The sequence below is a fragment of the Centropristis striata genome, chromosome 17 (genome assembly GCF_030273125.1).
Source record: "Centropristis striata isolate RG_2023a ecotype Rhode Island chromosome 17, C.striata_1.0, whole genome shotgun sequence".
In the NCBI taxonomy this organism is placed as follows: Eukaryota; Metazoa; Chordata; class Actinopteri; order Perciformes; family Serranidae; genus Centropristis; species Centropristis striata.
Genome location: NC_081533.1, coordinates 423,218 through 448,407, shown reverse-complemented (window position 1 = coordinate 448,407; position 25,190 = coordinate 423,218). Strand labels below are relative to the sequence as shown.

The 25,190-nt window shown below is 38.1% G+C and overlaps 2 pseudogenes; both read left to right on the top strand.

The window, feature by feature from the left end:
- Nucleotides 1–1,598, top strand: part of LOC131988994 (scavenger receptor cysteine-rich type 1 protein M130-like) — a 912,635-nt pseudogene extending 911,037 nt beyond the window's left edge.
- An 18,375-nt stretch (nt 1,599–19,973) lies between these two features.
- LOC131990108 (scavenger receptor cysteine-rich type 1 protein M130-like) overlaps nt 19,974–25,190 on the top strand; it is a 70,716-nt pseudogene continuing 65,499 nt past the window's right edge.

Below are 25,190 nucleotides of genomic sequence, written 5' to 3'. Positions count from 1 at the left end.
ATATACAGTATATATAATATTATATAAACCCGACCCAGATGGCTCGCCCCGACAGTTTACAGCACCGAAGGATCCACTACGACCAGAAAGATTTTTTCCCCCCTAAAGTCAACTTTATTAGCAAATTGCACCGTTACAAATAACACCAGGGGCAATATAGACATATTACAGAAATACGCAGCGATGGAGATTTATGAAATTAAAGTACTTATAGTTATAAACTAAAACAAGTTCAGTGAATATTTTACATTCGGAACACAGACTTTAAAGTTTTCACAGCTTTTTGGTTGAAAGAGGTAAACAATGTTTTAAAGTCAGTTTTAATCCAAAAGAAGAGGAATTTCTCAGAGTCAGAAAGTGAAACGCTGACGTCCAACAGCTGCAACAACAAACTGGTTTAGTTTGGCAGCATAAAAAGTGAAAAGGAAGGAAATCAGTGGTGCTGTCAGCAGAGTAGCAGTGGAGCATTAAACTCCTGCTGAGGTTGGAATATTTCATTTATACATTGTGATATATAAAGCCTAAGATAGATATTATTCACTTCTTTACATTTAGTAATAATTCTGTCCCAGTCAGAGGAGCTGAGGCTGATTGAAATGTTTCTATTGGGTCAGAACCGCTGGTGGAGGAGATGCTGGCGCTCCAGTATCAGAGCCAGATAACAGTAAACAGCAGAAGACAACAACATTTAATAGCCTCTGCTAGTATTATGGTTAAAGAATTTCACGGTTGCAGGGTGTATTAATTTCAGATCAGTCTCAGATCAGTTCTCAGACTCAGACGTGTCGACTTCACGCTGACTCAGATTTGTTTACACAAGCTGAGAGCAGACTGAGATCCGATCAAACCCTCCGCTCACGTCCAAATTGCTAAATGCCGAGCCTTGTGTAGAAATGATCGCACGCCCACTTTACGCTCACTTTCTGGCGTACGCCCATTTGATAAATGAGGACAACTGTGACTCCTGTCATTGTGTTACACAGCTCATATAGTAACCAAACGTATACAAAGTGTATTTGACAACAGCAAACACTGAACTGTAGGACAGAGCATGTTTGGTTACCAGGATAACTCTGGTTCTCTGAGAACTGAGTGAGATCTGTCCCAGCAGCCCTGAGCTCCTAACTCGCCATTTTCAAGAGGTGTTCCTCCAGCGGACAGAAGCCAGAAGATCCGTCACTCAGAGCTCAGAGAACCAGAGTTATCCTGGTAACCAAACGCTCTCTTTCCAACATCCCTCACTGTCTCACTGTGTGTGTCTGTGTGTTTGATCAGATCCGAGACCTTTTATCATCAGAGCGGTCGTGCTGACGCTGATTCTGCTGGTGGCGAACATTGCCTCTTACTTCTATTTTAAGGTACTGACACTCGTCTGTTGTTTAGACCGCCGACTGAAATGAAGCACTCTGTCTGTTTTATTGAACTGAAGAGAGCAGGAAGTGACATCTGTGTGCGTCATGTCTCTCCAGACCCACAGGGTCTACAGGGTGCAGAAGCCCCGCAGACGGGAGGACGTGGAGCTGGATTATTATAACCTGGGTGTTCCTGCAGCTGAAGGAGGGCCGACTGAAGAATAAGGAGCTCAGGGAGCAGAGTAGCACCTCCAAGCAGCTCGTCTCACACCCACATGGATTCATATTCACAAGTTCACTTCAATAATCAGGATTTGTTACATTACATTATGTTGAAGACCACAACATGTCCCTGAGCCTATCGGTTCCTACAGAAGACCTAAAAACACCTCACTAAAGTAAGAGGTGAGAGCAGGTCTACAGAGTCCAAGCAGCCGGCACGATTCAAAGCAAACACACAGCGACCCAGGCCGACAAGGAACAACCAGCAGGATCATGTTAAATATCTAAACACTGTTAGAGCCGGGGCTCTTAAAGCCTCCCGCACTCTGTATTCACTTGTTTTGAGTCTTTTCTAAAAACCAAGTCTAGAACAAAAGAACCGAGGCAGTTTACCATTTATTAAAAGAACACAAGAAAGGATCACAAGTGCCAAAAAGTTCCTAAATTCACAGTTTTCTTCTGGGTGTGGGACCAGACAACAGGTTGGGCTTTGTAACAATTGGTCAGTTTTGTATGGTGACTCAGTAGCCAACCCATACTGGACACCTGGTGATATTTCATTTAAAAACTAGACACCTTCCCTTTCTACTTAGTAGAATAGTTTTTAGGCCGATGGTGTCTTGTACGTATGGTTCTTACTGAAATAGCTGCACCCTGATCTGGTTCTAACTGGTTTTCAGGAAAGGTTCAGTAAGAGGGCACAATGTGCTCTCCTAACCTAGAGCCAAATAGAGGCAGTGAGTCTTGCTCAGTATCTACATCTGGAGCCACGTCGACCATCTGTTGGTGTTTGTCCTCAAAATAATTAGTACGACATCATGAAGCCAACAGACAAAGTGGAACTTTAAACATCAGAGGCTGTTTTCAGACCAACTTCATCTAGTCAGTGAGGTATGAACTTTATGATTTAACTTTATGTCTCATTTATTGCTGTGAGTAAGAGCTCGGCAGCAGGAGCACATTTAGCTCAACAAGAACCATAATAATACAAAAAAAGAGACAAAAACAACAGAGGTCATTTAATCAGAATTGACCTATGGCTAAGCCCCGCCCCCTCCACTCACTCGGACAAACAGTCAACATTGGGTGACAGGCGCTATGGCAGCTGTCACAGTAGGAGACATTTCACAGGAGGCAATTGATAATTTTGGAGACAGAAAGATTATAAATCATCTCGAAGTCACCAAAAGGGCCTTAACTATTCATTGGAGGGTTAAATTAATCATTTTATTGTTGAGAAGGTCGATGAAAAGCTTCAGCTTCAGGCAAAAATGTACAGGTCACAGTGTAAATGTGATAAACCGCATCTCGTTGACATTAATGGTTCATGATAAAATTATATGTACTGGTCTAAGTTGCATACGTTTCCAGGACAACAAGCCTTTTAACCATCTTTACCCAGAGTACCTCTCTGTTAGTAATGATTCATGTAAATACTGTAGCACCAAACTAACATTTGTTATCTTGGTTATTTACAGATAAGTTAATGAAGCTAAGCTCCAAAAGTTAATGTTAGTATAACTAGAGCACTTTGGCTATCGTACATGATTGTTAGATTTTGTTCAAAGTACAAAAACTAGCACATAACAGGCCAATGAGCTCTGAACGTTCTGAACGTTAGAAAGGGTTAGGCTAACGTTAGCCTAATGTTAGAAAGGGTTAGGCTAATGTTAGCTATCTTTAGACTAACATTAGAAAGGGTTAGGCTAACATTAGCTAACTTTAGCCTAACGTTAGAAAGGGTTGGGCTAACGCCAGCTAACTTTAGCCTAACGTTGGAAAGGGTTAGGCTAAAGTCAGCTAACTTTAGGCTAAAGTCAGCTAACTTTAGCCTAACGTTAGAAAGGGTTGGGCTATCATTAGCTAACTTTAGCCTAATGTTCGAAAGGGTTAGGCTAACGTTAGCTAACTTTAGCCTAACATTAGAAAGGGTTGGGCTTACGCTAGCTAACTTTAGCCTAACGTTAGAAAGGGTTAGGCTAATGGTAGCTAACTTTAGCCTAATGTTAGAAAGGGTTAAGCTAACGTTAGCTAACTTTAGCCTAACGTTAGAAAGGGTTAGGCTAACGTCAGCTAACTTTAGCCTAACATTAGAAAGGGTTGGGCTTACGCTAGCTAACTTTAGCCTAACGTTAGAAAGGGTTAGGCTAACGTCAGCTAACTTTAGCCTAACGTTAGAAAGGGTTAGGCTAACGTCAGCTAACTTTAGCCTAACGTTAGAAAGGGCTAGGCTAACGTTAGAGAGGTTAAAGATAACTTTAACCTCTCTAACATCTAAACATCTCTATCAGAGTGACAACATGTTGCCTCCAACACGTTGACTTGCCTTAGAACAGATGTAGACATCCTTGTTCATTTTATCACGTTTAGTTGGTGTTGTGGTCTACCATAACTTTCTCCAGAGCAGACACTTGTCTGGGTTGAGATGTGGTAAATGGTAGTAAATCCCCCCGTGGCCTCTCAGGATACTGAGTGTCAGAGTTGCATGGACCCCATGAACAACGTTTGACCATTTAAACTTAAAATGTCAAGAAAAAACATATAAAAATAATGAAAACGGACTAGCTCCAATGCATTTCAATGGACGTGGAAGCAGAGAATGTCCCAGTGTATGTAATGTCGGGCAGAGCGGCTGAAGGCTCTGCTCCCCATAGTGGTGAGGCAGACGGAGGCTACAGAGAGGAGGAGCAGGAGGAGCAGGAGGGAGCAGGAGGAGGTGCAATGTGGAGGAGATGGGACAGATCAGGAGGGGCCAGGTTATGGATGGCCTTGAAGGTGTACAGGAGGATTTTATAAATGATGAGAGGTTTGACTGGGAGCCAGTGGAGTGGCTGGAGGACGGGCTGATGTGGTGGAATGAGGCGGTTTTTGAGATGATGAGCAGCAGAAGTTTTGGATCATTTGAAGTTGATGGAGGAGCTTGTGAGGGAGACCAAAGAGGAGAGAGTTGCAGTAATCAATGTGGGAGGTGACAAGACTATGGACAAGCATGGAAGTAGTGTTGGTTGAGGGAAGGGAGGAGACAGTTGATGCTGCGGAGGTGGAAATAAGCAGACCGGGTGATGTTAATAGGCACGTTTTCATTCAGTACTTTACCCTCTAGTGAGCCGCTATGGGTGTGGCTTGGGAGAGAGGATCCACCCAAGATCCACCCAACTTCACCGGTTAGCAGCTCAGCTAGCGGCTCAGAAAGTACCTGCCTCGGTTAGCTACTTTATGAGCTCTGAGGGTTAACATCTCCTGCTCTGACTGCAGCTGGGAGAGACTGCTGCAGGAGGACTGGGCCGCTTGTGACAGCTTTGGGACGGACATACCTGAGGAACTTTGCCTATTTTCGTAGTTTAGGAATTGAATTATTTTGGAATTTAGCATTTAATATTGTACTTCAGGATTTTCTATATTTTTTAACATTTGTTTGTTATTAAGGATTTTGCTTATTTTATTATAAATGTGGCTCTTTTTGTACAAACATTTACTTTTGTGATTAGAGAATTAGGAATTTTATCATTAAATGACAGTTTGAGTTATTTTTGTACTTAAGCAATTTAATACATTCTTTGAAAAAGACATTGTTTTAATTTTAGTAAGAATTTAAATTAATCTTGTACTCAGGATTTTTTATATGAAGGATTTTGCTTATTTCATTAAAACTTTGCCTATTTTTTGTACTTCAAGAATTTACTTTTTTAAAAATTCTTTATAATTTGCATGCAATAATTTTACTAAATGATGCATTGAGGATTTTGCTTTCATATACCACAGAACATTATTTTTGCTTCATATTTTAATGAATATTTTTGATGCCTTTTGTACTTAAAGGATTTAGAGACAAAATGTCGTCATAAGTTGTTGTTTGCTGGAAGCTTGGATACACAGAGAGTTGAAATGATGAAGATCACTGTAATAAATGTATCAGCAGCATCGACTATGTACAAACAACATGAATCACTTTAATAAACAGATGATTTCATGTGCTTGTGAAGAATCTGTTGTATTGTTTCTCTTCGTTAGGAAAAGGGCAACAAAAGATGATTTCTCCTGGCCGACCTGTTCAGCTGCCAACAGAAGCTCCACTGTGACGCTGTTATCCAGCAGGACCGTCCTCACTTCCTGCCTGCTAGACGGAGATGGCGTCTCAGAGAACGCCATTTCTCCAGAAAACCACCTGACAACCCCCAACTATGGCAACACAACACTTTAGCAGCTAAAAATCACAACAACACTTCCACCTCTCCGTGTGTCACATTCTCCCGCTCTAAGAAACTCACATTTTTCAGCTTTGTGCTTTATGCGTTTCACATTTTTCTGCTCTGTTTGACTCAAGTTTTTCCAAATGCACGTCTCCTTTTTCCGCTCCATGTGCCTGGTGATTTACTAGGCTAGGCAACATGGCTGAACAGAGAGAAATGTTGCTCTCCCACTTGGGTCCAGACTGAAATATAGCAACAGGTTCTGGACTGATTTTCAGGACATTTTGAGAATGAATTCTAAAGATGTGAATGAGCCTCTGAATCTTCCTTCAGTTCCCCCAGCAGGTCAAACTTTACACTGAGTCCCTCAACAATACTTAGTGAATTTAAATCAGCACAACATGATGTACAGACACTTTCTGAGTGTATTTTCAGTAAATGTCTGAGAAGAATTACAACTTTATTACCAACCTCTCAGTGAACACAGATATGTGTGATAGGTCATATGCAGTTCAGCAAGGGTTCTGCTCATGTTTCTGCACATTTAAAAACACAAGCTCAAGTGTTTATAAATTAATCAAAATTAATAAAAGTGTGTCTCGTGCACAGTTAAAGAGGTTGATTCCCAAAACAAACAAAAAAGTACACAAAATAGGACAGGAGAGTAAATCATGCATACATGGTTTCTGCCCCCAAACTGCATGTCATTTGCATAAAGTGGGCATGTCTGTAAAGAGGACAGTCATGGGTATGCATAGATCCTAATTTTCTTTCAGATGTTTTGGACTAAAATCACAACACTTTAATAGAATTGGGCTCATTAAATCCACAACAGTCTCAGCTTTCCAGTCCATAATTTAGGCACCCCAGGATGCAGAAATATTCACATACATTAGGCAAAAAATTGTGGGAATGTCTGAAAGAGGACACTCGTGGGTATGCATAGATCCTAATTTTCAGTTAGTGTCCTCTTTCAGTCATACATATTGAGCTCAAGGGACCCCTGAATCAATCCAAATGTGCATATCTGAATGTGTGTAGGAGTTTGTGTGTGTGAGCCTGGAGAGTCGCCTCACCCAGCAACCCGATCAGTCAGTGTCTCAGTTCGCCGAGTGTCAAAGCGGTAACACAGCGGTTGCCATGGAGACAGCCTTGGTCAGGCCCCAGACAGCAGCAGACAGTCAGCAGGTGTCTGTAGGAGGTGGAGGAGGGTTGAGGAGGGTGAGAGCTTTTCGCTGCAGAGTTCTTCCAATTTGTTTTTCCAGTAACGGCCTTGAGGACAGAGCTGTTGAGGGCCAGAACCAGATAAGATCAGAATTTTGGGCTCCAGTTTCCTTTGCACGTCCGTCAGACTGTGGTCACTAACCACACTATGGATAAAATCATGGAGAAACTGAGTACCGACAGCTCTGCTCATGTTGTAGAAAATCTTTAAAGAAAAACAACTGACGACCAGGTAGATTCGAATAGCAGCCCTGTGTGGGATTTATTTAGCAAGTATCAAAAACAGATGATAGACAAATCCAAAAGTCAGAACAACTCTGATTGAGACAACACTTGGTGTCCTCTTTTATCTGGCAGGTTCGTGCGTCAAAGTTTCTGGGTAACTAAGGTTTTAATGTCCTGTTATGTTCTACTTTTGATATCAGAACACACTTGGGATTTCTTGAATCAGAGCTGCTCTGATCTTAATCAAGCAGAAGTTTCCTGTAAAGAGACTGTGACTGTTGGTCAGATTTCTGTGTGTTTGTCAAAACATGTTTGATGCATATTTGAACTGCTATATGTCAGAAATTTGAATACATCTTCAAATTAATTCCACGACACTCATCGCTTCAATCATCTCAGCAGCCTGATGGGGCTTTGGACAGCTGTCACTGTTTACTGTATATCTCAATAAGCCAAGGCAAAGCCTGATCCAGTCAGCAGTAGACCTGTAATCAAGGTTCTGAATAGATAGAGATCTTCTACGTCCTCCACGGAGAGAGCCACCAGGTACACGACTCTCCACCTCTCCCACCGTCCATCATGTAGCAGCTGCTAACGTCCCAGCAGGACAGGAGGACTCCCTGAACCAGGATTCTCCTCCAGGAGATGGAGTCAATGAGAGACCAGTTGATCAAATCCATGACTTGTTTGGAGAGCAGTGCAGAGAGTCTCTCAAAGTATCAGAGAGTAGACTAGAGAGACGAGAGGAGACACTGCCTCCGTTCAGAGCCAGAGAGAAAAGCTAATAATAATTATATTTCAGCATTATTAATATCATTTGGGTTACAGAGCTTCTACATACTGCTGCATTAACCATTACAGAAACGTATTTGTTCAGTACTTGTCCATATAATCCTGCCTGGATTATTTGTCCCGAGCCAGTAAACACAGTAATATGAGGTCGTGTAAGTTTGGACCAACAGTGGTAGAAATGTTGTTGTTAATCTGAATTTTTTTTGTTTGCTTAAGCAACAAGTGTGTGTTTCTCTGAACTATGTCTTTACCCAAATCACTCACATTTAGGTTATTGATTGTGACTTTCTTTACTAATCTTAAGTCATGTTTTAATGTTTCATTCCCATTCACTGAGCCTCACCTGACACTGTGGCTGTAGTTAGTGTGAAACACTGTGACTTCAGGATTTAGTAAATTAAGTTTAGTGTCAAAACAAAATGAATCTGGTGTTTGTGTTTATTTCTCCTGATATCATGCATCCATCCTGAAACAATGCTTTCCCCTCAGAAATGAGTGATGTTTCACTGATTAGAGTGATGAAATACATTTCAGTATTTCTTAGTGGTTTGCTTTAAATGTCTCCTAACAGTGGATCTGACTTGGAGTCTCTGTGTGAATGTGTTTGGGTGAAACAAACACAAATTTAAGTCATTTGTCTCCATCTAGTGTCCAATATTTATACTGCAGCCATCAGGGGGATTCCTGCAATGTGACCAGCATTGGCACACATTAATCAAAAGACAGTGTTTTTATATAAACACTGTATATTACTACTAATTAGTGTCGTGGTTGTATGATGACCATGATAGAAAAAACAAAAACTCACATTTTGTGAGTTTTGTGGTAATTGTTTCCCCTGCAGCTTGTCTCACAGGCTTCAATAAGGTTTATAATCATTCCACTCTGCAATATTCATATTTTATACTTTTTATATATTTATTCTTGTTTACATAAAATTAAATTGTACATAATTTCATATTTCTTCTTGTGTAAATTGTTAATATTATATATTTGTATTCTTATTTAATGTTTTAATACTTTTATGTTCTTGTTTAAATTGAAAATATTTTTTATCTTTATTTTTGTTAAAAATTGTTAATTGTTATTTATGCTTATTTCTTTTATAATAATAATAATTATAATTATAATTATTATTATTATTATTATTATTATTATTAATATTATTATTATTATTATTATTATTATCTTATAACTTAGCTTTTAAGATTTTTTTGCCTCTAATAAATGTTGGTGGACTTTAATCTTCCTATTTCTGTCTTTGATTCAGTCAGGTTTCTCTCTTTTTCTTTATTTCTTCCTCTCTTTACACACACACACACACACACACACACACACACATGATATAATAATAGTTATAATAGTTTGGTTCAGAGTGAGTTTGCTAGTTTTAGTTTTGTTGGGTGGGAGATTAAAAGAGGTCACAGTAAATGTTTCCTTTATTTCCTTTGTCTGATCCATCTTCATTATGTATGAAAAAAGTTGACAAAGATGAAAACGAAGGACATTTTCACTATAATTTTAGTTAGTTTCAGTTAGTTTTGGAACCACAAAATACGGGTTTCAGTTTTAAAACTCATTTTTATTTTTATTTCAGTTGACAAAACGTTTTTTTCAATACTAGTTAGTCATTATTTCGTTTCATTTTCTATAACTATAATAACCTTGTCCCCGCGCCCCTGACCCTGAGGTAACCATGGTTACCTTTACATGAACCTGATGTCACCTTTAACCCTTAAACAGAGTCTGAACTCTCAAAAAACCCTTTAAAGGCGTGAGGACCGGCCGAAATGTCCTCACTTTGTTAGATAAAAACGTGTTACGGTCCTCACTATGTAGGACCTACAAGAACACACACACACACACACACTCTCGCCCTGTGGAGAAGAGGGGACCGGGCTGATTGCTGCTGTTTTCAGGACGGGATGCTAATCTGGTTAGCATCTCCGGTGGAAGGAGGACGGCGTTGTGAAGCTCTAACTCACTCTGTGTTTCCACTCTTTGTCTCTCTCTTCATCCTCCTCCTCATCCTCCATCATCGGGGTCACCACTAGTTTCTGATGCTGGTTCATGTCAGCTGACTGGCTCTCGCTCGCCAAACTCAGCTCAGTTAAAACAAAGTGTGATTGAAGGCGATAGAGAGCCAGTTGCCCCTCGCTGCCTGACCTCTGGGGCCGGTATTTCAAAAGTGATCAGATAGGATTATCCTGGTCGGATAGGATTAAATCTAGATCTGATCTGAAATGCCAACGGACTACTGTTACAGGACGGCACACCTTCGAGCAGCAATAAGACGAGTGATATAATGTGACTCTCCGAGAAAAAAACAGAAAAGGATGCAAAACTAGCGTGAGGAATGTTGACGAGGAAACACCTGGGTGTCACAGAGAATGATGACATCTATAAAGCCACTTCAGGTGTACCAGCGCTGTGTTTCTGTAGCTCATGGTGGACTGACTCACCTGAGACAACATGCTCCAGTCACGCCAGTTGCACTTTACATGTTACTGCCCAGTTACATTGAACTTTACGGGAGAATGTTTGTCAGCCGCATGACTCCAAAGCAGCCATTCAGCTGTATTCATGCTGCGCCAATAAAATAAGTAAATCACATTGTTATCAGCAAACTCCACTAAATCCTCAAAGACCAGGTCCTCATGTGTTCATGACATGGATTTCAGGCCTTTTTACTGAACCAATTTGGAATTATGGAGTGCCAAAATCTTCCAAAATGGCCATCCAACTGCAGACATGCTGCGTTTAACACCAACAAAAGGAGTGAATCACATTGTGATCAGCAAACTCCACTACGTCTTTGAACAACAGGGCCTAGTTGTTATTTTGTAATAAAGTGAATTGCTGATCATCATTTGTTTTCCATGTATTCATGTCACTCAAAAATATGCATCTAACTCAATTCAGGTTTGAGTTTGAGTGAGAGAAAAAGGGGCTAAAAGCTGTGAGCAGGCCAGGAAGGGCCGGCCAATGACGGCTCCTTATTTATTGTTCAGGCAGTTGGAAACCTTCTACACAGCTTCACAGTCTTTACAGATTTAGTAAAGTTCACACCACATGATGGTTTCAGCAGAGTTTTCTATGACAACTGAACGACTGGAGACCACACTGAACAACGGCCTTCCTTCTTTAACTCTACGGAGTCTTTTTGGTCTGTTTCCTCCATGTCTGAATCCTTTTCATGCTGCTTGTATTCACCACTTAAAACATGTTTAAATGCACAACCTCACCTTTATGACCGAATAATAACTGTTAGTTATTTGTGTCTTGTGTGTTTAGCGAAATGATTTTGGTCATTTTGTGTCTTTTTTAGCCATTTTGTGTCTTCTTCTGTGTTTTTTTTGGTCATTTTGTCCCATTCATTTGTTTCTTTTTAGTCAATTTGTGTCTTTTTATGTCTTAAAAAGATACAAAATGACTAAAAAAACACACAAAAAGACCAAAAAACACACAAAATGACTAAAAAAAGACGCAAAATTACTAAAAAAGACACAAAATGACTAAAAAAGACACAAAATGACCAAAAAAGACACAAAATGACTGTGTGTGTGTGTGCGTGCGTGCGTGTGTGTCTGTGTGTGTGTGTGTGTCTGTGTGTGTCTGTGTCTGTGTGTGTGTGTGTGTGTGTCTGTGTGTGTGTGTCTGTGTGTGTGTCTGTGTGTCTGTGTGTGTGTGTGTGTGTGTGTGTGTGTGTGTGTCTGTGTGTGTGTGTGTGTGTCTGTGTGTGTGTGTGTGTGTGTGTGTGTGTGTGTGTCTGTGTCTGTGTGTGTGTGTGTCTGTGTGTGTGTGTGTGTGTGTGTGTGTCTGTGTGTGTGTGTGTGTCTCCCATTTGAAGGAAAAAGAAGAAAAACAGAGTAAAGAAGAAGGAAGAAAGATAAAATAAGCACCAAAAATGTTCCTGTTTGGAGTGAAGTGCATGATGGGAAGTACATTGAAATCAATCGTCCCATCTGGAATGAAAAAGAAGAAAATAGGAGTTAAAATCAATAAAATAAGCGACTGAGGCTTCAGTCAGACAGACACACTGAGTCCTTCAGGTTGACTTGGAAAAAAATAAGGTCTCTGTAAAAGATCAAAAATAAATATATGAATCTAAAAATATGTGTCCCAACTAGGCTGACAAAAAATGAAAAAAAAATCTGCTTTCACCTGGAAGAAATGATTTAAAACCACCAATTTAGCATAAATGAACAACAGACAATCAACTGAACTCTGCAAATACAAACTAAACCACAAGGGGGCAGAATTCACTCTGTTATTTCTCTCTGTGAAGCATCAACAGTTTGTGTCTGCAGAGCCGGAGACTGCAGATCTGGACCTCTGGTCAGTCACTGCAGGGGCCTCAAACTCTAAAGAAGACACACAGTTACTAAAAACAGACACAAAGTTACTAAAAACAGACACACAGTTACTAAAAACAGACACAAAGTTACTAAAAACAGACACACAGGTACTAAAAACAGACACAAAGTTACTAAAAACAGACACACAGTTACTAAAAACAGACACACAGTTACTAAAAACAGACACACAGTTACTAAAAACAGACACACAGTTACTAAAAACAGACACAGAGTTACTAAAAAAAGACACAAAGTTACTAAAAACAGGCACAAAGTTACTAAAAACAGGCACAAAGTTACTAAAAACAGACACACAGTTACTGCAGTTACTGCATTACCCCAGGTAATTTGAGTTTGAGACCCCTGGCCTATAAAATAAAGTTTGAGAAATGTCTGCATGGAGCACAGCTGCTGACAGATGTGCAGCTGACAGATGTGCAGCTCATCCCTGAGCCTCCATCTGATCCTTTTTGTGCACGTGTGCGGTATTATTTAAATTTAAATTAATGATTAAACGCTGCATGCATACATGTGCAAAATAATAATAATAATAATAATAATAATAATAATAATAATAATGTGGTGCAAAGATGAGTGAAAGTAGAAAAAAGCATTTTGACTCTTGTGACAACATGAAAGCTCAGTGTAGGATTAGTAAAGTGTCTCTCCTGTATTTAATTTCTATTTTAGACCACACACACACACACACACACACACACACACACCCTGATCAGCTGACAGTGACAGCTTTAATCTGATTGGAGCGTCTCAGCCTGCCCTGGTTGTCACGCTAACACAAACCACAGTCCTGTTATCTGTCATCTGTCTTCAGCTTCTTTTCACGTCAGTGTTTGGGCGGGAACTCAATACCACAACTCCCCTCTGTGTCACTTCTACACAGACTCTAGCCTGGATCTCAAACTGGCGGCCTGCGGGCCAATTGTGGCCCTCGGGACGATATTTTGTGGCCCCCACCTTGATATGAAAGTTTAATGTGAGTTTTATATGAATGGCACTTTACCGTGTTGTGTGTGGAAGGTCCCTTTAATTACTTTTTTTTGTAATTTTGTGTCTTTTTTAATAATTTTGTGTCTTTTTAAATAATTTTGTGTCTTTCTTGGGAATTTTGTGTTTTTTTTAAATACTTTTGTGTCTTTTTTAATAATTGTGTCTTTTTTAATAATTTTGTGTCTTTTTTAATAATTGTGTGTCTTTTTCAATAAGTTTGTGTCTTTTTTGTAATTTTGTGTCTTTTATGATAATTGTGTCTTTTTTAAATAATTTTTTGTTTTTTTTAATTATTGTGTGTCTTTTTTAATATTTGTTTGTCTTTTTTAATTTGTGGGTTTTTTTAAATAATGTTTTCTCTTTTTTATTAATCGTGTCTTTTTCAATAAGTTTGTGTCTTTTTTTTCGTAATTTTGTGTCTTTTTAAAATAATTTTGTGTCTTTTTTAATAATTGTGTGTCTTTTGTAATATTTTTGTGTCTTTTTTTAATAATTATGTGTCTTGTTCAATAAGTTTGTGTATTTTTTGGCAACTTTGTGTCTTTTTTAATAATTGTGTGTCTTTTTCAATAAGTTTGTGTCTTTTTTAATTATTGTGTGTCTTTTTAAATTATTGTGTGTCTTTTTAAAATAATTTTGTATCTTTATTTAATAATTGTGTGTCTTTTTTAATATTTGTTCGTCTTTTTTAATCATATGTGGGTTTTTTTTAATTGTCTTTTTTTAAATAATTGTGTGTCTTTTTCAATAAGTTTGTGTCTTTTTTGGTAATTTTGTGTCTTTTAAAAATAATTTTGTGTCTTTCTTCAAACTTGAGTGTCTTTTTTAATCATATTGTTTCTTTTTTTAATAATTTTGTGTCTTTTTTAATAATTGTGTATTTTTTTCAATAAGTTTGTGTCTTTTTTTGGTAATTGTGTGTCTTTTTAAATAATTTTGTGTCTTTTTTAATAATTGTGTGTCTTTTTTAATATTTTTGTGTCTTTTTTAAAATCTGTGTGTCTTTTTTAATAATATTGTTTCTTTTTTAATAATTTTGTGTCTTTTTTAATAATTGTCTGTCTTTTTCAATAAGTTTCTGTCTTTTGTTGTTAATTTTGTGTCTTTTTAAAATAATGTTGTGTCTTTTTTCATAAGTGTGTCTTTTAAAATTTGTGATTGTTTTTAATAATTTTGTGTCTTTTTAATAATTTTGTGTCTTTTCAATATTTGTGATTGTTTTTTAATAATTTTGTGTCTTTTTAATAATTTTGTGTCTTTATTAAATAATTGTGTCTTTTTTAGTAATTTTGTGTCTTTTTTAATAATTTTGTCTTTTTTTAATAATTGTGTGTCTTTTTTAATATTTGTGTGTCTTTTTAAGCATTTTGTGTCTTTTTTAATAATTGTGTGTCTTTTGTAATATTTTTGTGTCTTTTTTTAATAATTATGTGTCTTGTTCAATAAGTTTGTGTATTTTTTGGCAACTTTGTGTCTTTTTTAATAATTGTGTGTCTTTTTCAATAAGTTTGTGTCTTTTTTAATTATTGTGTGTCTTTTTAAATTATTGTGTGTCTTTTTAAAATAATTTTGTATCTTTATTTAATAATTGTGTGTCTTTTTTAATATTTGTTCGTCTTTTTTAATCATATGTGGGTTTTTTTTAATTGTCTTTTTTTAAATAATTGTGTGTCTTTTTCAATAAGTTTGTGTCTTTTTTGGTAATTTTGTGTCTTTTAAAAATAATTTTGTGTCTTTCTTCAAACTTGAGTGTCTTTTTTAATCATATTGTTTCTTTTTTTAATAATTTTGTGTCTTTTTTAATAATTGTGTATTTTTTTCAATAAGTTTGTGTCTTTTTTTGGTAATTGTGTGTCTTTTTAAATAATTTTTTTTTTTTTTAATAATTGTGTGTCTTTTTTAATATTTTTGTGTCTTTTTTAAAATCTGTGTGTCTTTTTTAATAATATTGTTTCTTTTTTAATAATTTTGTGTCTTTTTTAATAATTGTCTGTCTTTTTCAATAAGTTTCTGTCTTTTGTTGTTAATTTTGTGTCTTTTTAAAATAATGTTGTGTCTTTTTTCATAAGTGTGTCTTTTAAAATTTGTGATTGTTTTTAATAATTTTGTGTCTTTTTAATAATTTTGTGTCTTTTCAATATTTGTGATTGTTTTTTAATAATTTTGTGTCTTTTTAATAATTTTGTGTCTTTATTAAATAATTGTGTCTTTTTTAGTAATTTTGTGTCTTTTTTAATAATTTTGTCTTTTTTTAATAATTGTGTGTCTTTTTTAATATTTGTGTGTCTTTTTTAAGCATTTTGTGTCTTTTTTAATAATTGTGTGTCTTTTTTAATATTTGTGTCTTTTTTAATAATTGTGTCTTTTTTAATCATTTTGTGTCTTTTTTGGTTATTTTGTGGGTTTTTTGGTAATATTTTTTCTTTTTAAGTAATTTAGTTTTTTTTCTGTTATTCTGTATATTTTTCTGTCAATTTGTGTATATTTTTTGGTCATTTTGTGCCTTTTTTGTAATTTTGTGTCTTTTTAAAGTAATTTAGTGTTTTTCAGTCATTTTGTGTTTATTTTTTGTAATTTTGTGTCATTTTGTTAGTAATTTTGTGTCTTTCTTTGGTCATTTTGATACTGCCTCCAGCGGCCCCCAGGTAATTTGAGACCCCTGATTTAGACCAACGTGTTTCCACTTGTTGCCTCCGTCAGGGTCATCATGAACCAGATTACAGACAACAATTAAACAGGGTTGGTATGAAACAGAGAGAAAGTAGATAAAGAAATAAAACAATCATCAAAACATATGTTTGTCAGTCATTAATATGATGGTTAGTTGGAGCTCTGCTGACGTGAAAACAGGAAATGATCAACAGATAGTGACAGCTTTAATCTGATAACAGCTGATGTCAGCCTCACTGTTTCCTGTTCACTCTCCTGCAGCCCAACAGAGCTGCATTAAGTTACAGCTGATGCTAACACACACGTTTCTTGCTGCTGCTTCACATTAAAAAACACCTCAGCTGGATGAACACAAGAGGCTTTTATTGTGAAGCAGCCACAGGAAATACAATGTCTTCATCACTGAGGTCAACAACACAAACCAGCAGCCATTTTATTCACGTTCCTGTCAGTTTGATATATTGTTTGAAGTAACATTTTGAGTCACTTTTAAACAGAGAATAGGTTTTTAATCAGAACATAATTATGTATTACGATGTTAAAAAACAAATGTGGTTACAAGAGATCAAGATTCAATTTTAAGTTTTAATCCGATTCAGCTTTAATGGCCAAGTACATGTTCTTCTTCTGTTATAGGCATTCTTTCATTTCTGCCTCAAAATTAAAAAATCATATCAACATATTTCATGAAATTTTTCCTGCATTAATATTAATTTATATAATATATAATATATATTATTATTAATAGTTATTAATAACATATAAAAAACATATAAACATTTCTGAGAATTCCTCCACAGCGTCATCATTATTACTATGACCACTATGTGCCGTTCGGACTAAAAAGCTGACTGACTAAATTTATGTCATGATTGAACCAGTTCTCTCTAAAAAGTGATTTGTGTTTGTATAGTATGTCCCTGTTATTCCAAATGTAATATCTATGTGGGGTGAAGTTATGTTTATAAACCAAAGACCAGGGGCCTCGTTTATCAAAGAGTGCGTAGCTTTCATACTGAAAGATGGCGTACTCCCAAAACTAGAAAAGTACGCAAACTCACCTCCACATGTATCAAACTGTGCTTACGCCAGGTTCAGCACCTTTACTTGATACATCCCAACCAGCGTGGAATCGAGCGCACATGCAGGAGCCACCAGCCACGCCCCGCCTCCTCCGGCAAATGAATACGCAGATGGGGCGGCTGTGGCTCAGTTGGTAGAGCGGGTCGTCTTCTGGTCGGACGGTTGGTGGTTCGATCCCCGACCATGGCAACCTACATGTCCAAGTATCCTTGAGCAAGATACTGAACCCCAAATTGCTCCTGATGCTGCGTTCATCGGTGTGAGAATGAATTCCCAATGGTGGCAGGTGGCCCCGTTTAGGGTAGCCTCTGCCACCAGTATGAATGTGTGTGTGAACAGGTGAATGAGTCAGTCTGTAGTGTGAAGAGCTTTGAGTGGTCACAAAGAGTGGTCATTACATACCGTCGTTATGCACTTTATGTGTTTTTCTATGCACACGGTGCCATGAAACAAATAAGGTGCAATGAACAAACATTTTCATTCTGCATATTCATATTTATTATGCACTGGAATTCTACTCCTTAATACATACTCCTTCTTTAGACACTTTATTTTTTATTGTATTTTTATATTTTATTGCTTGAAGTATGCCTAGGTTGTTCTTTTATTTAGTTGTGTTGTTGTTGTCTCTGTGTGTAATGTTGCTGCTACACTGTAATCTATCTATCTATCTATCTATCTATCTATCTATCTATCTATCTATCTATCTATCTATCTATCTATCTATCAGAGCCACTAGAAAAGCGCTATATAAGTGCAGGTCCATTTACCACCAGGTCCATGACATGCAATAACAATACATGACATAAATCTCCGGCATACCCGCTGATCAACTTCCTGCCACTGCAGCGAGGTGGACGTGGTGATCTCTGAGGTGGAGGCAGGAAAATCTGCTTTCTAGTGCCTCAGGTCTGGGATCAGCAACAAGGAGTCACTGTGGCTGTTAACCAGCCGGACCAGAGAGCTGCACCATGGCAGAAGGTCCCTCCACACACACTCCTTCTAAAGACCGTTAGAGCAGCCAACATCATTTTTACGCATCAGTTTATTAGCCACACCTAACTTGTTGTCCCAATTAAACATCACATACAGGATCAAATATGCACCACACCTGACTTATTCTGAAGGATTTCCCACGTTTTTTCTCTGGAGAGAGGGATCTGTGGTCATGGATCACTGTGATCTGCAGTGTGAACATCTCCATAATAATAATAATAATAATAATAATAATAATAATAATAATAATAATACATGTTAAACCAAAGAGAAACAGCCGACGATCGGGACTTTGACACAGTAATTAAAGCAGGTTATCTGTGAAAAATACATGTGCTCCATAATCAGAATCAGAAGTACTTTATTGATCCCCAGAGGGAAATTCGGTATATATAAAAAATAGTGTAAATAGCAGAATATATAGACTTAAGAAAATATACAATCTTAAAAAACATCCAGACTTCAACATACTATCATTGCACAAGTAAGCAGCAGTACGCAGGAGAAATCTAAAATATGATAATAGATGAAAAAAATAATCTATCCCCTCATATTTAGAACGGGTTATTGAGGGAGGAAAATGTCATTGTCAATGTCATGACTTTGGAAAATATGTAGTTGGGAAAGAAGTTCCAGATTGATGTGGGGTTTCTAATAAATTGCCTGATCCAGTTGATTCTGAATGTATTATCGAGGGTGGAAAAATCAAGAAAATTAAAACCTCCGTTTTCATAGGAATTCATTAAAGTTGATTTATTGATATCATGAATTTTATTTTTCCACACAAAGTTCTATATAATTTTGTCAATAGCGGAGTGGTTTGTTTGTTGACATCCAGAGATATTGCTGTATAGGTGAGTGGGGATAAGCCCTCTGCTTTAGATAAAAGGATTCTGCCCTGAAGGGACAGATCTCTCTGGAGCCACCAGTTGAATGTTTTCTGTGTTTTTCCTATGATGTGGTTAAAGTTCATGGAGCACCTGTTGCTTGTGTTTTTGTTGATGATGATTCCCAAATAGGTGACAGAATCCTTTACAGGTATGTTGGAAATGGATGTACTATTACAATTTTTGAGTGGGAGAAGTTCACACTTACTAAGATTCAGGTGAAGGCCGGATGCTCTGGAAAAAACTGAAATTCGGTTAACAGCAATTGAAATTTGTGAGGCATTTTTTAGGAATAAGGAGGTGTCATCTGCCAGTTGGCTGATGACTATTTCCCTGTCTGCTCTAGATATCCCTTTGATGGGGCTCTGCTTGATAAAGTCAGAGAGCAGTTGGGCACATAGCAAAAATAAATATGGTGACACAGGGCAGCCCTGTCTGATTCCACGATTACCTGTATGCAATTTAATTGAGCAATTTGCTTTCTTATATATGGTTTCAATTGCAGGACAAAAGTACTCACCATAACCAAATTTCTGTCGTGCCTGGAACATAAATTAAACAGCTTTAATCTGATTGGAGCGTCTCAGCCTGCCCTGGTTGTCACGCTAACACAAACCACAGTCCTGTTATCTGTCATCCGTCTTCCGCTTCTTTTCACGTCAGTGTTTGAGCGGGAACTCAATACCACAACTCCCCTCTGTGTCACTTCTACACAGACTCTAGCTCAGTGTGACGTCACCAGAACAAGATACAGATACGGACAGAAGACTCCGTCCGTATAACTGAGCCCTGAAGACACCTGGTGGACAGATAGGACACAGCAGCAGAAGGACCTGGAGAGGTGGAGCTGATAGGAGGGACAGAGAGGCAGGATGTGACAGAGTGAAGCTCCTCCTTCCTCTGTTCGCAGATATACAGTGAGTAAAAGCAGTGAGACAGTCAGAGCAGAGAGACGTCTACCTGAAAATGGATCACCTGGTGGTGGTGCTGCTGCTGCTGTGGAGCTCAGGTAGGACCACTCTTTAACATGATTATTCTAATGATCTGTAGTGAAACTTTACATCAGAGAACAAACTGCTCACACACACCAACATCAAGCTTTGATTCTCTTCTTCTGGTTATTTCATTATTTACACCAACGTGTTTCCACTTGTTGCCTCCGTCAGGGTCATCATGAACCAGATTACAGACAACATTTAAACAGGGTTGGTATGAAACAGAGAGAAAGTAGAGAAAGAAAGTAATTAATGTGATGGTTAGTTGGAGCCCTGCTGACGTGAAAACAGGAAATGATCAACAGATAGTGACAGCTTTAATGTGATAACAGCTGATGTCAGCCTCACTGTTTCCTGTTCACCCTCCTGCAGCCCAACAGAGCTGCATTAAGTTACAGCTGATGCTAACACACACGTTTCCTGCTGCTGCTTCACATTAAAAAACACCTCAGCTGGATGAACACAGGAGGCTTTTATTGTGAAACACACACAGGAAATACAATGTCTTCATCACTGAGGTCAACAAAACAAACCAGCAGCCATTTTATTCACGTTCCTGTCAGTTTAATATATTGTTTGAAGTAACAGCACTGTAAAATATAATAAGTTGACTTGACTTAAAAAAGTAATTTATGTTAACTAAGATAAATTAGATTTGATTTACTTAATTATTGTGAGTGTGCAGTACTCAAATTAACCTACATAATTGGATTGTAGTTTTATTTTGATTTGATTTGATTTATTTGGCACAATGTTAAAAGAAAGAAAATAACATAACAACAACAACATTACAATTTATATATTCCATATACATATTAAAATAAAATAAAAACATGCCAGGAAAACCCAAAAAACCCTCCTGGGGCTTGAATAGTGGGATTCCCTGATGTAACATAAAAATAAAAATAAAAAAGAACAAGGAACATAGAATTATACAGAGCAAGAAACTAGAAAACAAAACAAAGGCACAACATAGCAATGAAATAAGAATTATAATAGGTTTTTTAAAGATCTTTTAAATGATAAACGAGAAAGGTTGACTATTACTATTTCAATAACCTAAGTCAGGAGGAAGTGAGTTCCATATCCTGGATCCTCTTGTTAAAATTAACAGAACCACAGGTTAAATATTAATAATAAAAAACAGTCGTTCAAAAAGAAACTACAACTATGATAACAAGCTTCAGGTCTGAGGTAGTGCAAAACATAAATAAATACAATAAACAATAACAATTAGAACAATATTTTGAGGTTGTATGCTGTGCACAATATTAGGAAAGCTTGATAAAAAGAGGTAGAGTCGCTGTGTGTGTTGCTGTTTGGTTGCAGGTCGACTTTTCTCTGCTTCATTCTGGGACTTCAAGAGAGAAAATAACACTTTACAGTCTCCAACATTTATGGAAACTTATTAACTCTATGCTTATGTACACTGACACTGTGTGAATTAAGGGGGAGGGGCCTGCTGCTGTGTGTGTGTGTGTGTGTGTGTGTGTGTGTGAGGGGGAGGGGCCTGCTGCTGTGTGTGTGTGTGTGTGTGTGTGTGTGTATGTGTGTGTGTGAGGGGGAGGGGCCTGCTGCTGTGTGTGTGTGTGTGTGTGTGTGTTTGTGAGGGGGAGGGGCCTGCTGTGTGTGTGTGTGTGTCAAGGGGAGGGGCCTGCTGTGTGTGTGTGTGTGAGGGGGAGGGGCCTGCTGTGTGTGTGTGTGTGTCAAGGGGAGGGGCCTGCTGTGTGTGTGTGTGTGTGTGTCAAGGATAGGGGCCTGCTGCTGTGTGTGTGTGTGTGAGGGGGAGGGGCCTGCTGCTGTGTGTGTGTGTGTGTGTGTGTGTGTGTGTGAGGGGGAGGGGCCTGCTGCGTGTGTGTGTGTGAGGGGCCTGCTGATGTGTGTGTGTGTGTGTGTGTGTGTGTGAGGGGCCTGCTGTTTGTGTGTGTGTGTGTGTGTGTGTGTGTGTGTGAGGGGGAGGGGCCTGCTCTGTGTGTGTGTGAGGGGGAGGGGCCTGCTGCTGTGTGTGTGTGAGTGTGTGTCTGTGTGTGTGAGGGGGAGGGGCCTGCTGCTGTGTGTGTGTGTGTGTGTGTGTGTGTGTGTGTGCGTTTTTGGTTGTGTGTGTGTGTGTGTGTGTGTGTGTTTGGTTGTGTGTGTGTGTGTGTGTGTGTGTGTGTGAGGAGCCTGCTGCTGTGTGTGTGTGTCTTTGTGTGTGTGTGTCTTTGTCTTTGTGTGTGTATGTGTGTGTGTGTGTGTGGTATAGATACTTTTTAAAATGAGTATCGTATCCGGATACGTTTTAGTATCGATACTTTTTTGAGTATCGATACTTTTGACAACCCTATCTGAGACATTAGCCAAATCATTAATCTATAAAAGGATCAATAATGGTCCCATCATTGATCCCTGGGGGACACCACATTTGGTCACAAGGGGAATTTACTCCCTTATATGCAACAAACTGCAGTCTATGTTCCAGATAACTAGAGAACCACTCTAACGCCTGATCATCAAGACCCAGGTGGTTTAATGTTTGTAACAGAATATAATGATCCACGGTGTCGAATGCTTTTGATCAGTCTGTGAAAATTCCTCCTGAAAGTTGTTTCTTATCCATTGCTCTGTATAGCTCTTTAATAAAATGTGTAATAGCCATACCCGTAGAATGGGATTTCCTGAAACCATATCAGTGTTTGTATAAGATTTCATTTTCATCAAGATACTTTATTAGTCTGTTGAATGATAACTTTTCAAGAATCTTTGAAATGGTGGATAAAATGGAAATAGGTCGGTAATTGGTAAAGATGGCAGGATCCTCAGCTTTGTAAACGGAGAATTTTGGCAATTTTCAATTCCTGTGGCTCAATTCCTTTGTAAAATGATTAATTAAATGTATGTGTCAGTGGTTCAGCAATGGCATCAGACACCTCTTTAAGTAGCTCTGCATTGAGATCGTCATTCCCAGCAGCAGAATTCTTCTATCCTAGTACCTTGCATAGTTCAAAGGAAGTGACAGGGCTAAAATGAAATCCACCAGTGGGTGGCCATGGCATAAATTGAAGGGGACTTTCCTTCACTGCAGGTATTTTGGAGGCCATAGCTGATCCAATTTCAACAAAAAACTTGTTAAATTTGTGGGCTGTTACAACAGGGTCCTTAGTGAGTGATCCTCCAACTTTAAATGCATTGGGAAGGGATTTCTTTGTTTTTGTTTTGTTGAGAATATTATTAATGGTACTCCAAAGTGCTTTCATGCTATTTCTGCTCTCAGTAATGCTTTTTAGCTCCTCTGATAATGTGATTTAATTTATTTCTATATTTTTTAAATTCATTAAGATGAAATGGGTTAGGACTAGAAAGAAATGTTTTATATAATGTGTGCTTCTTTCTAAGGGATTTTATAATTCCTGGGGTTATCCAAGGCTGTACTGGCTTGGAGTAGAATTTAGAGGCTGCTCTCTTCTCAGGAAAGGCAACATTATATGCATTGGTTATTTTATTAAGAGAAATAGTATGCGCCTTCTGTGGGTCTTGATTGTCCAGAACATTATCCCAAGAGAGACGTTCTATCAACTCTTTAAATTTGCTGATGTACTTGGTTTAATCACTCTATACGTCGGTGGACAGAAATTGGAGTCCATAATACCTTTTACAGAAGTCATGAGGAAAATTGGAAGGTGATCTGATATATCCATACAAAGTATCCCTGACTTAATTTTGTTTAATCTGTGCTGGCATTACCTCTAGCTGGCATATTGTGCTTTAAGAAACACTGATTGACATTTTTCAACATTTTTTACATTTTATTGACAAAAACCCCGAATCAATTAATCGTTTTGACAGATGAATCGATATTGAAAATAATCATTAGTTGCAGCCCTATCTGTTTTATTAAGTTGCTCACACCAGAAGGGTTTGGGTGAATTTAAGTCATTTTTCTGTGCTTTTGTACATACAGGACTTTATTGGGGTAGGCCAGTTGATGCAGTGCAAAAACTTTTCCCCTCTTCAAAATAGTCTGTTTTTCAAAGTCATCAGTTTTGGAGGGAGTGTTTTGTTTGATGGCTGCTTGGATCAATTTGAAAGTGTCGGTCATGAACGTTGGCTAATCTAAGTGAAGGGCAAACATAAGGCCAAACATGAGGCCGACTGCCTGGGGAAAGTCTTTAACATGACCCAGGACAGTACTTCCCTCCAGTACGACGGCAGTGGAGATGGGCTTGAGGTGCACTGCGTTTAGACCCTGCTGCTGAGTGTCTTCATCGACAACAGTCAGCAGCCCAACTGGCACTGAGGCCAGCGCTTCTTCTTTCTCTGGATCCTGCTAAAGAAGCACACACAACCTCATCAACCTGCTCTTCTTTTGGGGGGAAATATCTCCTGGTGCAACACTAAATTCATTCACATCTCAGTTTAATTCTGTCGACTGGAGATTTTTCAAAGTGTGAGATTGGAGAATTCACATCCTTAATGTAACTACATTATGTATTATAAACTAATTTACTAGGGATTCTGATCATTTGAGTGAGATCAGAATCAGAATCCACCTGATTCTGATCAACTGAATATAACCATTTCAAATATTTGACAACGTTATGAAATATCTTAATCGTGGCATATTGTAATGAATTGTTGTAAAGGAGAATAAGGGTTCTTCTATGTTTCATTTAAGGCGTCATATTTTGACAGTCTTCTTGTAAATTCTGTGGTGCACTCATAAAACATCCACGTGCTCTTATTTTGAAAGCTACATGTGTTTGCTTTTATTTTGAAGACGGGTCTGACATGTTCTTACCGTAATACTTAAATACAAGCACCGTGGAGGCTGACTGACCGCAATGTACTTTGTTCTCTTCCTGTAACGTTAGCTAGCATTAGCTCTAACAGGCAGTCTGGCCCATATACCGTCTATGGTGAAACCTCACTCAGAAACTCCAGTGATGCTAACAGAGTGCTAGCGCTGTTACAGTTGTTATGACGTCTCAAGTGTTTGACATCATGCCACTGTTCCAGTCGCTCGTCCCCGCGGCGAGAGAGCGGGAGACTGTTCACCGTTAGAGTTTAAAAATAATAAAACAAACAGCGGCTCCCATTGCGTTCTTTTAGACCTCGTCAAATGACATTCATTACTTTTTAAATACTTTTTAATGACCTTATTTTTGGCTAATTTAATTTACTACCTTTTAAAACCCTGCAGCAACCATAACCA